Raw genomic sequence first — 16,346 nt, forward strand, 5'->3', positions numbered from 1 at the left:
CTCTCTCTACCACAGCAGCTGGGAGGTCCTGAATTATACATGATTTAATTAAACCGATTCACCGGTTGATTCGGAGAGCACAAAGGAAATTAGATTCCTAACAGGAGATCTCCTGCCACGCCTTTTTTAACACTGTGCTGCTGCTTTGTGCTTCGTACAATAACAGTTACGGCTCAGTTGTCGTTAGACAATGAGTGAAAAGTGCTGAATTTTAGCTTTTAATGGCGGTGAAAGGATTCAGCTCAGTTGCAGCATTTAAGGACGGACAAAACGATTGTACATCTGTCCTGAAATGAGAATTTATATTCTCTCCTCCGCCCCCCCAGCCGTTCCCCACCATCTCCTGAAATAATTTCCCTGCTTGTGGAGCCGGCAGAATGAGCTGGAATCATGATGTGACCTTTGCCTCCGCTGAGTAGATGAATCGGAGACTTTAGGGGGGGGGGGGGGGTTCTTGGTGACCCTCATTTCCCTGCTCCGGCTGGCCGGGATGGGACAGCTGATGCTCAGGTGTCTGCGGGGTAATGGGACCGCCGTCCCTCGCAGACGTTATTGCCATGCAGACAATGGCGGAGGAAAATAAGGCCGCTTTCAGAATTGTTTTGCCGGATGCTGGAGCCGTCCTCTTTCAGTCAGCAACATTTGTCAGATTCAGATTGAATCAGCGGTGTTATGCTCACACAGGCGATTAGGGAAAGTAGGCTGTGCTCCGGCTTACACTGCGCCGCCACTCTGCACGGAAACTGCACCCCCCACCCCCCCCGTTCCACTTCTAAGCCGTAGAGGTTATATGACTCCTCGAATTTATGCCTCAGCTGTCGCAAGTGCTGCTTCTCTGATCAGATTGAAACTCTTTCACTTCTGTATGCTCTGGATATTCGCAGCCACTTCATATGTAGGAAAACAAACAGAGCAGGAAGAAAAACCTCTGCAAGAACTTAATCCCTGGAACTGAGACTCCTGCAGAAAGGGCTCCAGCTGCTGTCGCTGTTGCTCTGCGTTATGCCTGCCGCTCCCTCCAAATGACAAGGCGCTGCATAATGTACGTTTGGAGCGCTTTTGGGCAAAGCTATTTAATTTTTCACGCTGTGGTGAAACCAGGCACAACCAGACTTTAACCTGTTTGGGTCTTTGGACAATTTTTAAGTTCTCCTTTTTTACTTTGGTTGAGTTGCGTATGTATACATATATACTCAAAATGTGTTTCGTCTCCAGTTTTCAATAGTGGTTTTCTTCCCACTGTCGCCACATGCATGCTCAGTGTTAGGGAACATTGGAAACTTAACAACTTGATGCAATCAACTCCATGTGCCGGTTCAGGAGGAGAGACTTCTGCACATTAAGTCAATTGATGCATTTTTTTCTATTCTGTATATTAAACTTAACTTGACTGTGTTTGACTGTAGCTGAAAAAACGACATCAGAATGTATGTAATGGACTTTGATTCTGAATCTGAACTGAATTATTAAGCCACTTTTCTACAAAAAAATATATAAATTGACCAGAATCAGTTTTGCTCCTACTTTCTGACACTCCCAGGCTGATATAAGACCACTTCAAAAGTCAAATTTGCATGAGAAGGGTGGGGAGAAAATCCACTCTCTGTGTCCTAATCCTTGGGTCTTGTGTTTTATTTATTCCTTCGGTTTAGGATTTGGATTTCTTTGGGCTGTTGCTATTCTTTTCAGACACATTCATTCCTTTGGGTTTAAATTATTTATTCTTCGTGTGTTCTGTTCCTTGTGTGTCTAAAGTCTTACTTTGGGGTTAGTCTTTAGATTTTAGTTTAGTCAGACCCTTTTGTGTTCTATTAGATCATTATTTTGACACTTCTGTGTTCATTTGGCAAGGCAAGGGAAATTTAATGCAATATTATGTAGAAACAAAATAAAACATGGAAAAAAAAAACTAAAAGCAAATTCTAAAAACAGTTGGACTACAAGCTCAGTAAAACAGTTGAAGATAATCCTAAATAAATGTGTTTTTAATCTTGATTTAAAGGAACTCAGGCTTTCAGCACTTTTACAGTTTTCTGACAGTTTGTTCCAGTTAGACTAACAGAAGGATTTTAAAGTCTATTCTCTGAGATCCAGGGAGCCATGGAAGGACTTCAGAACCCGGTCCATGTTCTCTACGTTCTTAGTCTTAGTGGAAGGACTTCAGAACCGGGTCCATGTTCTCTACGTTCTTAGTCTTAGTGGAAGGACTTCAGAACCGGGTCCATGTTCTCTACGTTCTTAGTCTTAGTGAGGACTTCAGAACCGGGTCCATGTTCTCTACGTTCTTAGTCTTAGTGGAAGGACTTCAGAACCGGGTCCATGTTCTCTACGTTCTTAGTCTTAGTGAGGACTTCAGAACCGGGTCCATGTTCTCTACGTTCTTAGTCTTAGTGAGGACGTGGGCAGCAGGTTCTGGATCAGCTGCAGCGTTCTGATCCACTTTTTAGGCAGACCTGTGAAAACACCGTTGCAGTAATCAGTTCTACTAAAGATAAACATGGATTAGTTTTTCCAGATCCTTCTGAGTCATTAGTCCTTTAATCCTGGAAATGTTCTCCAGGTTCTAGAAGGTCCACTTTATAATTTGTCACATTCCCTCATCTCCTCTGTTCAGGTTCTTACCCACCGTCACTAAATTTCCACTGATTAATCCACACCTGGTTCTCATGTCGTCCTATCAGCTCCCAGCTGTTAAATGTAAGTTAGTTCTTTACCTCCACATCTGTCGTCTGTAACCTTCCATGGTGTAGACCTCTGCTCCTGTTTCTACTGTCTGGTTTCCACTGTTATGCTGAAGACACTCAGCTATATTTAGCCATAAATCCTGACAAATCCAATCAATTACTTCGACTACAGGTATGTCTTAATGACTTTAAATTTCCTGCTTTTAAATTCTGACAAGACAGAAGTTGTAATCTTTGGACCAGAGTCTTCAAAAAATAAAGTTCTTAATCAATCACTTAATCTGGATGGCATTAACTTGACCTCTGATAATAAAGTAAAAAATCTTGGTGTTATTTTTGACCAAGACATGTCATTTAAATCCCATATTAAACAGGTTTCCAGAGTTTCCTTTTTTCACCTCAGGAATATCGCCAAAATTAGAAACATTCTGTCCAGGAGTGATGCTGAAAAACTAGTCCATGCATTTGTTACTTCAAGCCTGGACTATTGTAATTCTTTACTATCAGGAAGTCCACAAAATGCAGTTCAAAGCCTTCAGCTGATCCAAAATGCTGCAGCAAGAGTTCTGATGAAAATCAACCAGAGGGATCATATTTCTCCTGTTTTAGCTTCCCTTCATTGGCTTCCTGTTAAATCAAGAATAGAATTTAAAATTCTCCTTCTAACGTATAAAGCCCTTAATAATCAAACTCCATCATATATCAGAGCTCTGATTACCCCGTATGTTCCTAACAGGTTGGCCTTGGACAGTGGGGACCAATCCAGTCCGGTTTCCTGCATGTCAGTGTCCCTGTCTCATCACAGCTGTTTTAAACAGGTGAATTACTTTCTCAGGATTTACTCAGCTCCTGCTGAGCCATGATGACCCGTTCCGTGATTCAGGATTCATGTGTGTTGAAGCAGGAAAACATCTAAAACATGCAGGACACCAGCTCTGGATGACTGGCATTGGAAACATCCACTTCAAGGCTTACGACACATTTAAAGTTCAAGAAAAAGCTCTAATAAGTTCTCAGCATAAAGAACCTAATCTGACTCTTTTTCTGTTGAGGAACAGCAGCACCACTATGAGCTTCCTGTGGTGATGAACTCCTCACCTTGTCTCAAGGTTGGTGCCCAACCAGCCCACTGGTCAGACTTTTATGCGTTATGTCTGGTGCAGTGGCTAAGATTATTTTTTTAAACATATATGTTAATAGATAAATGTTGCTATGTCAATCTTTAAAATAATCTTTCTGTATCTAAGGGACACAGTTGGAGCAAAAAATGAAGCTTTATTAAAATTTCTCCTTGCCACCCAGCGGTTACCCATTAGTGCCGATTGCAGCATTAGTGACTCGTAACCAGAATGGGAAAATGGTTATTCTCACATTAATTGTTCCAAGCCACAGCTGGCTGTGCAGGAAAGCAGCACTATAAAACATCTGCAGATGAAACAATGCAATTATGGGAGCCATCTGGAACAATAAGGCAAGAGAAGAGATATGATTAACGCCAGCGCAGACAGATGGCCAAATGTTAGATTTCTGTTCGACAAGCAGATAACAGGAAGGAACCTTAAGAGCGTTTATCAGCGGCCGGCGGCAGTCAGCGGGCGTCAGGGAACTTCAGCATGACACTAACAGCAGCTCGCAGGTAGACATGGCCGGATCAACAAGCTGTTCCGATCGGATTGGCCCGAGCAAACGAGGTGTCAGTGTGGAGCGATCTCATGGGGCCGAACAAATGTGCTCAATAACAGAGTCAGTGAGCTGGAGGCTGGAGGCTTTACCTTCGTTAATGAGCACACAATCAATTATCAATTAGAAAGTTTGCCTCACTCCAACTTCAGTCGTTCTCTGACATGAAAGGAGCTTCTCTGGGGATCAGCGTTTCCTTCCTGTCCACCTGAAGCAGGACTTTAGGGAGTCCTTGGTTTGTTTGCAGTTTTTGTTAACATTCAGTGCCTAATGATGCAGGAGCTGAAGACAGAGAGACGGATGAGCTGCTGAGACTGTTGACAAGTAAATGTATTTAACTTAGTTCAGCCTGGGCTCCCTCAGATGAAAGGACTTTACCAGAGCATCCTCAAACCGCATCCAGAGGCTGCTGGTGAAACATAGAACATCTTGGTGAACTTTAAAACCACATGATCAGTACCGTTGGTTTAAATGTTCCATTGATGCAGCACTGTGTAACTTTTAGCCACTAGGGGCGCTAGACCTGTAACTTCCACTGAAGGCCACTGGCATTACCGCAGTGTCGCGACATGAAACAGTCCCCCTCTGGGCTTTGGAATCTGATAGCAGACCAGGTTGGACCAGCAGGTGGAGAAGTAATGGAGTTGCTTCTATTTCACCTCTTTAGATTATCCTCAGAGTCTGCCGTTAAAACAGGGAGAAGGAAAGAACAAGGCAGAGCCAGGGGGAGAGGGAGAGGGAGGGGGAGCTATCATCTGATTATGAAGGGCAGGAACTTCAACAGAGGAGAAGAGCTGACATCCAGGTTTGTGGTCCTTTGACTCCAGGATGAGAAAAGTAGAAGCACACAAGTTTAGCTCTCATGTTTAAGGGACTGCCGTAACATTCAGAGATGGATCTGCACCTCTCACGTTACATAGGTGAGTTTTTGATAAGGCGCGCCGCTTGGAGCATCAATACATGCTATGTGCTGTATATTCACCTGAAAAATAATTTAATATATCTCAAATTAAGCTAATACTTGGGTCTAGACCAACACATTGTTGCTTTAAGTCTCAGTTATAGAGATATTACATCCAAGTGAGTCTGGGGTTTTGTATGACCTACTTCTGCTTTTCTGCCATGTTGTAAATAAAGTTTATGAACTTCATCTCCAAATATTTCAAATAAGGAGCATGAAATAAAATAGAATTGAGCATGCGACGGAGCATAAGACAGAGTTCTGCGGGCGATCTGCAAAGATTGTGTCTGCAATTGATAGGCTGTGCAAAACCAATTTGGTTTGGCCCATTTAAATTATTAAATTGTGTCTAGTACTGGCAGTTTGAAAGTGGCAATAAAAGAAAGATAAAGTTCTAATCAATGGAGTTGAAGGTAATGATAATAATTATTTAAAAAATAACATTGATAATAGTGATTAATGTAATTGATAGTGCATTTTTGCTATCTCAAAGTGCTACAAACAAAAGTAAGAAGAAATATAATAATAAGTTACATTTAAAGCAGCCATGTTTGTGGGGTGCTATCCAACCCACAAGGATTGAATCGTGGATTCAGAATGTCATCATGGTCACTTAATGACAATAAAGATTCTTGATTCTTTACATCCACCAACATTTCATTTCACCAAACAGTTATTCCAAGCCAAAGTAGCTCCATCATAATTTAGTAAAACATCACAGCTTTCCATACTGAGACTGTAAAGAAACATTGAGGGAGGGGGACAAATCCCTCTTGCCACAGATGTGCACTAACCATTAGGAATGATTGGAACAGAAATGTGTTTAAACTCACAAAAACAGAACAGCCCTTAAAAAAAAAAAACATCTTCTCTACTCGTCTATCCATGCAGAGAGGCAGGGTCCCTGGTCAGGACCACAGACCAACACAGGACAACATAGACACACACAGGAAAACAACCACATGCACCTAAGGGCAATTTATAGAAAACAATTAACCTAACAATCATGTTTTTAGACTGCAGGAGGAAGTCAGAGAACCCAGAGAGAACCGTGTTTTCTCAGGGAGAACATGCAAACTCCACAAAGAAAGACCCGAGGGATTTAAACCAGAACCTTCTCGCTGCAAGGCAACAGTGAAACCAACTATGTTACTGTATAGCCTAAAACTAAACTAAAAGTAATAATGATTAAACATATGATATAAAAAACAGATTGGGGCTGTAACAAAAATCAGATTTTTATTCTTTGAAGGACGTGTCAATTAGTACAGATGTAAATATGCATAATAATATGCAGGAGTTGGCAAGACAGCAAAATTTCCAACCGTTACGTCGTTGCAACAGATGAAAATACAATACATACATGGGTAAAATGATTTAGTTGCATAAATCTGCTGTGCAGAATGAACTAACGTTGGTAATGAGAACATGTTTTAATTTACTGGGGGGGGGGATCCAAAGATGTGGAGCACTAATGCCAGCAGGAGCAGATCCAAACACTTGACATCTCACTAAAAACAGCAACAAACAGCCAACTCCACACACAGTAACACCTTTTCACATACACAGTAAAAACTGATTAAATCACATCTACCCATACTAGCATAGCTTTTATAGTTTGGACTAATTATGTGGCTTCACTCAATTTTCAAGTATTCATCCTCCCAGATACAAGCAGACAAAAAACAATCTGTATTTCTGTCCTGACCTGAGATCCGACAGAAAGAGCTGAAAACCTTTATCACTGGATGGATGGATGGATGGATGGATGGATGGATGGATGGATGGATGGATGGATGGATGGATGGATGGATGGATGGATGGATGGATGGATGGATGGATGGATGGATGGATGGATGGATGGATGGATGGATTGATGGATTGATGGATGGATGGATCCATTCATTCATCTACTGACATCCATCCACTTCTCTGAGATCAGGTTGCAGAGCTAAAGGCTCCAGAAGAGACACATAGATATGGTTTGGCCTTGTGACACTTCAGCTCCACCTGAGGGACTCCTGAGGAAAGCAGAGTTTCTCTAATAGGTTCCTGAATCCTCACTTTGTCTCTGCGGTAGAACCCAGCCTCCCCACAGAGGAAGCTTATTTTAGTTGTTTACTGGATATCTTTCCTCCGGTCATCAGCCTGCTTAAGTTGCACTACATATTTCACTGCGATATCGCAATTGCGAAGGGTTGTTAGACACAATATTAAATGTAAAACATACATTCTCTGCATATTGATAATGCATTCGGAGGGTTTCTTCTCTTTATTTTGGGTTAAACAAGGAATTTGCACAATTATTATAGAACCACAAACTAAATAAGCATTAAAACGTAAAAATAGTACACCTTTATGTATAAGCAAGTGTTTGCAACCTAATAGTAAATAATTTATGGTTTTAGATGTGAGTTTATTTTGTTCTGTAACAGCTCAAACTTCTTTACTACACCGTTAGGTATGAGAGACATCTGTGGTCACCATGAAGTTGAACCATAAGCAGGTTATCATGAGACGATGAAAGCCCACAGTCCATGAACATCACTGATTAATAAATGAAACACACCTTTAATGGGAGAGGATGTCCATCTCTGTCAGAGCTGCAGTCTGTGGCGCATTTACTGATTAATGGATGACTTTTTAAAAAAAGACGTGGACGTTTTGGTCAAGAAACATCACAGAACCATAGTCAGCCAGTTGTTTACGTGCAAAAATGGTAACTCAGAGGGGAAACGTTAGTTAATTATTCAAACAATACAATTACTTTCAGTTGTGATAACACAAAATAAAGATTGCATGAGACAATGGAGTCCCAGATCTCAAATCGAGGCCAAGATTCAAATATTTTTTTTTCTAATATATGTGCGAATGGAGGTTAAGTTACAGACATAAGTCCCCGTCTCTGGGTCACGGAAATGAGCTCCCCAACACCGAGGAAATAAGGCGGGAAGAATCAGAAATGAACCAGCTCCAGATTATTTATTGCTCTAACTCAGACATGTAAGGTGTCAATATTTCTGCCAAATTCTTTGTCAACAGGCTGGAAGTTCATGCAGAGACCTCCAGATCCACGATTTGTCGATGGACACGAAGACACGGCTCTTACGCAGCTATGAACCTCCAGCTACTCGGCTGTCATTTGAACGTGTAATTTAGGGAAGACTGAGGTTATAGCTGCTGGTAGGCCTGATATCACCCATGCACACATTCTGTAGATGAGCCTGACATTTAAACCAGACATGCTTTTCACCGAAGCCGACAGCTGTGGTAAATAATCAGATTCATTTGTACGCCGAGAGGAATCTGCCAGCTTTGATGGCTTTATATCTCAGAAAAGTTGCTTCAAATGGAAAATTGGCCTCAGCGATTTGTTTTATTTAACGTGGAAAGTCTTCTGAAAGCGGTTTTTATCTACCTGCAGTTTCATACCATATGTTCAGAACACAGAAAGTAGAAGCCCAAGGGATTTAACATGATAAAAGTAAAGAAATTAGAATCATAATCAACCGGAGAAAACTAAAGAAATAGTCTGCAGGGAGTTCTTTACTTCGTTAAATCATGAGCTAAACAGGAGAAACTTTCATTCCTTATTTTATCTTCAAATAAAACATGAGTTTGTCTTCTTTATTGGTTCATTAGAAGACATAAAGCACAGTAACATGCTTTGTTTTGCCCTTCTAAGTCGACTAAAACAACCTGTCTACATGTTGGTTTTGTCCAATAAAAGTGAAAGAATATATGAGTCATTTCAGATGCAGGTTCATATACAAACCCACAGAATGAGAAGAAGGAGGGATCAAAACCTCTCATATGTACGTGTAGCATCTATTATTAAACCTCGAGTACGCCACTGTGTGTAACAGGGAACAACCTGAGCGGCACACATCAAAAATAACCTTATTTCATCTGCCTGACATGAAGTGTTGCAGGTTCTGAAAGAGTGAGCCTTTCCAAACATTTTTTTAGACTTTGCCTGACAAATGCATCAGCTGGTTCTGTGACACTTTGACTAAATAAACCAGTATTTGTCAGCTTTGCATGAAACCTGTGTGAGCTTCTTTGAAATATGTCATATTACCGGTGAAAGCAGAGTGGGAGTTTAGAAACTTCACGTTGTGCAGAACATTTCCATCTGTTCAACCCGAAACAACCCCTGTTAGCATGTGCTGCATGTCTCTGGGAACACGTGTCTGTTGCATCATGTTGGCCTGCAGAGGGAATATGATTTATTAAATGCTCATCTTCACTGAGAGCCTCACTTTTCAGCTAAATTTGACACAAAACTGGTAATGGAGACATTTTCCCATCATAGCAGGTTAGGGTGCGACACCATGAGTTTCCACTTTCTCACAGGATTCAAATTTTTTTATTTTTTATTTTTTTTTCCCAGTGTCCTGTCTAGCAATGTGGCAATAAAAATTGATATCTTAATGCCAAATAGAGCTCGACAGATTTTACTTTCACAAGTGGAGCAAACAGCTTTCGCCATAATGCTCCGCTTGATTTGTGCGTGTAAATAGCTTTATTGTGATTCCTGCAGGGAGAATTTCAAATTATATGGACACTACAATGGGAAAGTAGGAGAGTAAAAGAAAAACAAGACGAGAAAAAAAAGAGAAAGAAGAGGTGAAAGAAAGAAGAGATAAAAGGGAGAGAATGATAAAACTTCCTCTGTCTGCTCCATCACCTGGAAAGAGACACAAAAAGAACAGCACAACCAACAGACATAAAGCAACAGATACAATTGTGTAACACCTTGATACCATTGCTAAATCATATGTATTATTATTTAAGCTGACATGTGTAATGTGATACCTAAAAAAGAAAGTAAAGGAAAGTAAATAAATAAATTATAGCCTTTCTGTATATAAGTGAACATTTAATACCTGGGACCCAGCACCTGTGGGAGATTGTGAGAGTGCACTAGTTTAGGTGAAAATTATCCAGAAGGATTCTAATTTTCTAAGAAACTGAATTTCGGGTTTCATTATCTGTAAGCCATAATCATCAAAATTACTAGAAACAAAAACGTGCAATATTACATCACTCTACTTGTAATGATTTTATATAATAAATGAGATGACTGGCAAAAGAATATATTGTACTTTTACACAATAGTCAAACGTGTCCCTGTATAACACATTTGGTAAAAAGGGAAAATTTATTTTAAAACCAAGCAAACCGGAATAAGATCAGTGATGAAAATACAAAAATCAAAGATTAGAATTTTAAAAATGTTAGGATTTGGGTTTTGTTTTGGTTTAGTTTTGTATATCTCTTTATTTAACCGGTTCAGTCAGTTCAGTTCATCCCTCAGTCACTAGTAACTACTCAATCAGTTCAGTCCACTTCTCAGTCAATATCCAATCAGTTTGTCTGTCACCAGTCACCAACCAATCAGTTCGTTCCTCCTCCAGCCACCACCCTTCCTCTGATCAGTCTCACCTGTCACCTGTAACTAGTCTGTTCACTTCACTATTTATACCTGCCTCACTCCTCTGTTTGATGCCAGATTATTACGAGCCATTCGGTGAGTCTTATCCAGCGTTATTGTTTTCAATTGACCTGTTGATTCTGACTGGATTTTGCCCCCTGGAGATGTGAGCCAGCCTGACGCCTGTTTTACCTGTTTTCCTGCCTGATCGGATTGTCTGCCTGTGATACCTGACCTGTTCTGTCCCCCGTTTTCTGAGCCTGCCTGATTCTGACTGTTAGCCTGTTACCCGACCCGTTCTGCATCTGGACTATCCCCTACTTCTGATTACCCGGTTTTTTGACATAGGGCTGTTATTGTCTGGCCCTGTTTATTATTACTACCAGTTCTGTCATTCCGGTGCCTTTCACAACCTGTCCGTAAATAAACCTTCTTAAAAGTATCTTCTTGTCTGGTTCGAATTATGAGTCCGTACATTCCGATTGATTTTAAAAAACAAGGTACGATAAGTTATTATTTTAATAAAATAAACTTTCTTCTCTCAACTTTTTTCTTTCGTGAAAACCCCTAAAAACCTAATGTAGCATCAGTCAGTTCACCGTCCTGCTAACGACCTAATTATTGGATGCAGGTAAGTCGCAGGACACCAGCCCTTGCTGTGTTGAAAAGGAGAATATCGTCTCTAAAGCCCCTTTTCCACTGGCTCTGCTTGGCCTGGCTCTACTCAGCTCCAACCGCTTTGCGAGCATTTCGGTAACATTTTTTCGTCCCCCATCATGAGGTATAGCAGCTGGAGCGGAGCGGAGCTGAAACGTGACGTAAGCAGACTGCTGTTCACTGATTGGCCGAGGGATGAGGAGAAAGGGGAAGCTTTTCCCCGTGGGACCGCAGGGGAAAGTTAAACTGAAGAGTGAGAATATTAATGCTAAGGTCCACAATGAATAGAGCGGGTCAAACCCAAATATAATTTTACTAATTATAAACCATGACACACACCTGAAGGAAACAAAGGAAAGGAAAAAGGACACTTCAGCTTTGTATACGCAGAAAGGTGCGCTGTATTTAGTAACCTAAGTCAAGCAGATTTAGCGAGGCTTTCGCTCCTTTTGCACTGAAAGCTGTAAAGATTTGTATCTAAAGGGTGTTTGGTTAAAAAATGTGTTCATGGCTTCTTGGTCAAACCACCATTTTCTGGATGGGGGGGGGGGGGGGGTGAGAGGGGAAGGCAGAGAGGAGCTGCCTGGAGTGGACCTGACCCAAAGAAAAATCCACCACATCACACAACATTTAAAAATGATGTCACTGCAGTTTGGCACTTTTTAATGTCCTTATCGTGTTCTATTTGATTACGTTTATGTTTTTATTCATAATGGTTTACTTTTTTATTCTCTAAAGTTTCTCTATACTGGGCTCTGCACCACATCTGCATCATTATTTTGGCACTACCAACGTTGCTGAACTTTTATTACCCATTTGAATAGCACATAACTCCACGATACTGCATTTTTGCATTTTTGCACATATTATCCTGCACTGGACCGTACTTTTCCACACAAATACCTTTTTGCACCATTATTTTTGCACATAAACAATGGCTGAACATTATTCTGTACACTGTTTTGCACACCGTTTTTCTCCTGCATTGTTACATTCTGATCACTGCTGCACTTTATATTGTATTAAGTCTAAGTCTTCCCACAGTTTTATTTAAAGTGTTGATGTCACACACATCAGTGCTTCAGCATTAACCGCTGGAGGCGGGGCTTAAAGCCACAACTGCAGCCATCAGAGGGTCTGTGGAAAAGCAAAAGGCATCGAGCGGAGCAGAGCAAACTAAAGCAGAGCAGAGCAGAGCAAGCCTGAAATTGTCAGCGGAAAAGTGGCAAAAGGGGAGGAGGAAGTGTCTGGTGTCTCTTTACGCAGCTATCCATATATGGACTTCCTTCCCACTCTCTTCTGCCCCGTCTCACTTCCACCTTGTTCTTGTACCCAGGTTGCAGAAAGCTCGTGTAGCCGTGACTGAGCCATGACTTCCTCTGGATGGGTCCTCGGGTCCCTGGACTTCTGTCTCTGTCCTGGGGTTCTGAAGAACTTGGACTGACCTCTGACCTTCACCTCATCTCTACAGCAAAGTTTTCTTCAGCATTAAAAGCTGCAGTGAAGCTGATAGAGGTTGCTTCTGTTAAAAGTCCACCTTTGGGATTCATAAAACTTCTTTATTTCATTATGTTCTTTCCTTTTTCCTTTCTTGTGTCTGAACCTCCTCTCTCCACAAACCTCACCAGCTCAGTCCTGTGAAGTGAATTCAAGATGTATTTTGAAGTTACTGATGAATCTGTGTCACGCTGTGCCTCCTTGCCATCTGCTGTAAAAACGTAAACTATACAAAATACAACAAAAAATTAACCATAAATAAAATGTCTATGTATGTCAATTAGCCCAGACCAGAATATAAAGTTAACCTCCATGGAAACCAGCTAATTATGTAGATTTATAACAATAATAACCATCATCCACAGGTTACTCACATAAATACATTAAGTTAGGTGTACAGGCTTTGTAACTGATCCAGAAATTATTCGATTACAGGTTTAAATTACCATCATCACAATGTTATATCAATCTGTTTAAATGGCCGTACGATATTTGCAACTGTTACAATTAATTGATTTATACGGTCGATATCATGTGACATCATCTGCCCATCGACTATTATTTACATCAACTCACAAAAAAAATAAACACAAATTATGATTTGACCATTTCATGTATGTATCAGGCATTTAAATCAAAAACAGCATTCTTCTCATTTTAAAATAATAATGACAATAATAATAGATCACCTGTGCACTATAGTCTCATGCCTGAATTTCAAAATAAAGGCGTGTCATAACAATGATGATAAGGATGGAAATTTTCTCTTTGTATTGCTGTAATTTGTTCATTAATCACTTAATCAATATAACGATGGAGACAAGACTCGATGAAATAAAGATACATGAGCAGCAAAGACTGATTGGAAACATTTTGATTTATTATGTTTTATTTTAGCAAAAGCAATAATCTGATTAGATGCAATTGAGATCATTAGGAAGATAAACGAAAATTATGATTTGCAAACGAATAAGAATAAATAATGAATTACTGAAAAAAATGTGATTATTTAAAAGCTTTGTATCATATCTACAATGTAACTGGTTGTCGACTCGTTAGCTTAAACTAGCAGAAGGAAAGCAGATAAATGACTTGAAGGTGTATTTTCTGTCCTACAGTATAATCCACTTTAATCTGGACAGCATGGCCGCTGCGTGCGGAGACTCTTCACCGGCAGCTTTTGTTGCGAGCAGAGTTGTTGATTAAGTGCTCGTGTCAACATTGTGTTGAATAAATGTTTCTAATTTCTCCTTATCGTTATTGACGTAGCAACGCTCCGCTGAGAGCAGCTTCACCTGCTGAGCTGCTGCTTGATTTACTTCCTGGATTAGGAGCAACGTTTGTTAATCTAATCACTGCAGTGAGCTGCTTTCAAATCACATGCATGCATAATGAGCCCCAATAATCAGGAGCAGTAAACGATGCCAAGATTATCTGTGAAATTAAAAAGGGTTTATCATCCCTATGATCTGGTTGGACAGTCGGTTTATTATTAAGCATAAAAAGATCAAAACGTTTTAAAATAAGGTATTTTTAATTGATATTTTGGCTCTGGTTTAGTTTGTTAAGCATAAACCCTAAAGGCACTTTTAGCACCGAACCGTTCAAAAGAGATAAACCTTTAATTTCCCACAAACGTAGAAGCTGCAACTATTTAAAGTTCTGGTAGAACCGACACCTCAGCAGGACTCTGCAGGAAGATGGCACAACGACGTCTGGTGTGACTGCAGCAGATTTTATTTTTTTTTTGGTGTAATTTTTCAAAAGAAAAATGTCACAGAGTCACCAAAAGGACAAATAATTACAGCTTTCAGTTTTTGGAGGGAACAGAAAAGGTTTGTGCCTTTTAGAGCACTCTCTAATCTACATCATTTATCACAAAATTAGTTTTCTTAAGGATGTGGATAAAAATAAATTGTCTCCTTATTCGTAAAAATCTTAATAAAATAGCAATAGTTTTACAGTGCTAACTAAACATGTCTGTAGGTGTGAAACAAACTGTGTTTTATCTTTCTTACAGACTCTGCTTGGTTTTATATGTCTGGACACATTTCATTAGGTGGCAGAAGTAAAAATCATATAAAAAGATTCAGTGTCTGAGAATTTAAAAATGTTAAACGTTTGGAACGACACTTTCTGCCTGTTTAGTCAGAGAAGAACTTTATGAAAGTGGAGAAAATGTGTCTTGACTTTAATAATAATAATAATAATAATAATAATAATTATCTCATCACTGGAACATGCATCTAACCCTCAGGGAGCAGCCGGCCACCACTGTGCAGCACCTGGGGAGCAGTCTGAGGCTAAAGGTCTTGCTCAGGGACCAGGCGTGGCAGTCTGTGGGTTTCGTACTCAGAGCCATCTCCAGGATGCAAGTGCCTTTAAAATTTAAAAAGGTTTGTTGCACTAGTGGCCTTTATTGATTAGCAGCTGGACAGGGAATGAGTTACATAACTCTAGAAGGGGCAGACATGTTTGAACGGCACAGAGTTGGGAATTGAACCGATGACAGCTGCGCTGAAACTCTTCAGCCTCACCATTTGGTGCGCCTGCTCTACCACTGAGCCTCCTGGGTGTGAATCACTACGACCCATCCATCCTGATGCTGTTCCCAGCAGCCATGGAGCGAGCGGTGGGGTCCGCCCTGGACAGCCCGCCGCTCCGCCGGTCCACCGGCATCTACAGCATTCTAAAAAATATCACAGCTCTCTGTTTCACTCCCAGATTTACCAGAACATAAAGAGAGCTTAAAGCTTCATTTCACTGATAAGTCAGAAACACTAAAAACAGAACCGACTCCCACTCGAATGAATCAGCAACACTTTACCCAGACCTCCACTTTTGTGGCAATCATTAGTGACAGCCTGACATGGATAATGCGCCCATGCCAGTAGGAGAATTGCTGCTCAGAGGCCCGGTGGGATTTATCTTCCTCTGAAGGCAGATTACTATGCAGCAAAGCTGAACCATGACGTCTGAATCGTGCCGTGATATTGGAGGTTTGAGTTCAGCGGAGGAGCCTGGAGTGCAGGGAGGTTACCGCGACCGTTAAAGGAAGGATGGATGCAAAGTCCACACGACTTCACTGATAATGTTCCACCATTAATCATGAAGAAGAAGAAGAGGAAGAAGAAGAAGTCCTGTGGAGTCGGCTTTATCGCTGCGTTCGCCGCATCGTCAGCCGGAAGCAAAGTGGAACATTTTACTTCGCTTTGTTCTGCTTTGCTGCATAAAACCACTTTTCCTTCTGGGGTCCCTCTTCTCCTCATAGTAGTTTAGAAAGTCTCCCTGTCTGATCTACATTCAACCCATTTTATTCATCTACAGCTAAGAGAGATTTTTTTTTAAGCTGTATCAGGCCACATTGTCCCTGAAACGCTGCTTTCCTTGAGCCGTCCCGCAGCTTTTAAACTTCCCCAGAAAGAGGACA

The sequence above is a fragment of the Fundulus heteroclitus genome, chromosome 5, assembly GCF_011125445.2.
Source record: "Fundulus heteroclitus isolate FHET01 chromosome 5, MU-UCD_Fhet_4.1, whole genome shotgun sequence".
NCBI classification, from domain to species: domain Eukaryota; kingdom Metazoa; phylum Chordata; class Actinopteri; order Cyprinodontiformes; family Fundulidae; genus Fundulus; species Fundulus heteroclitus.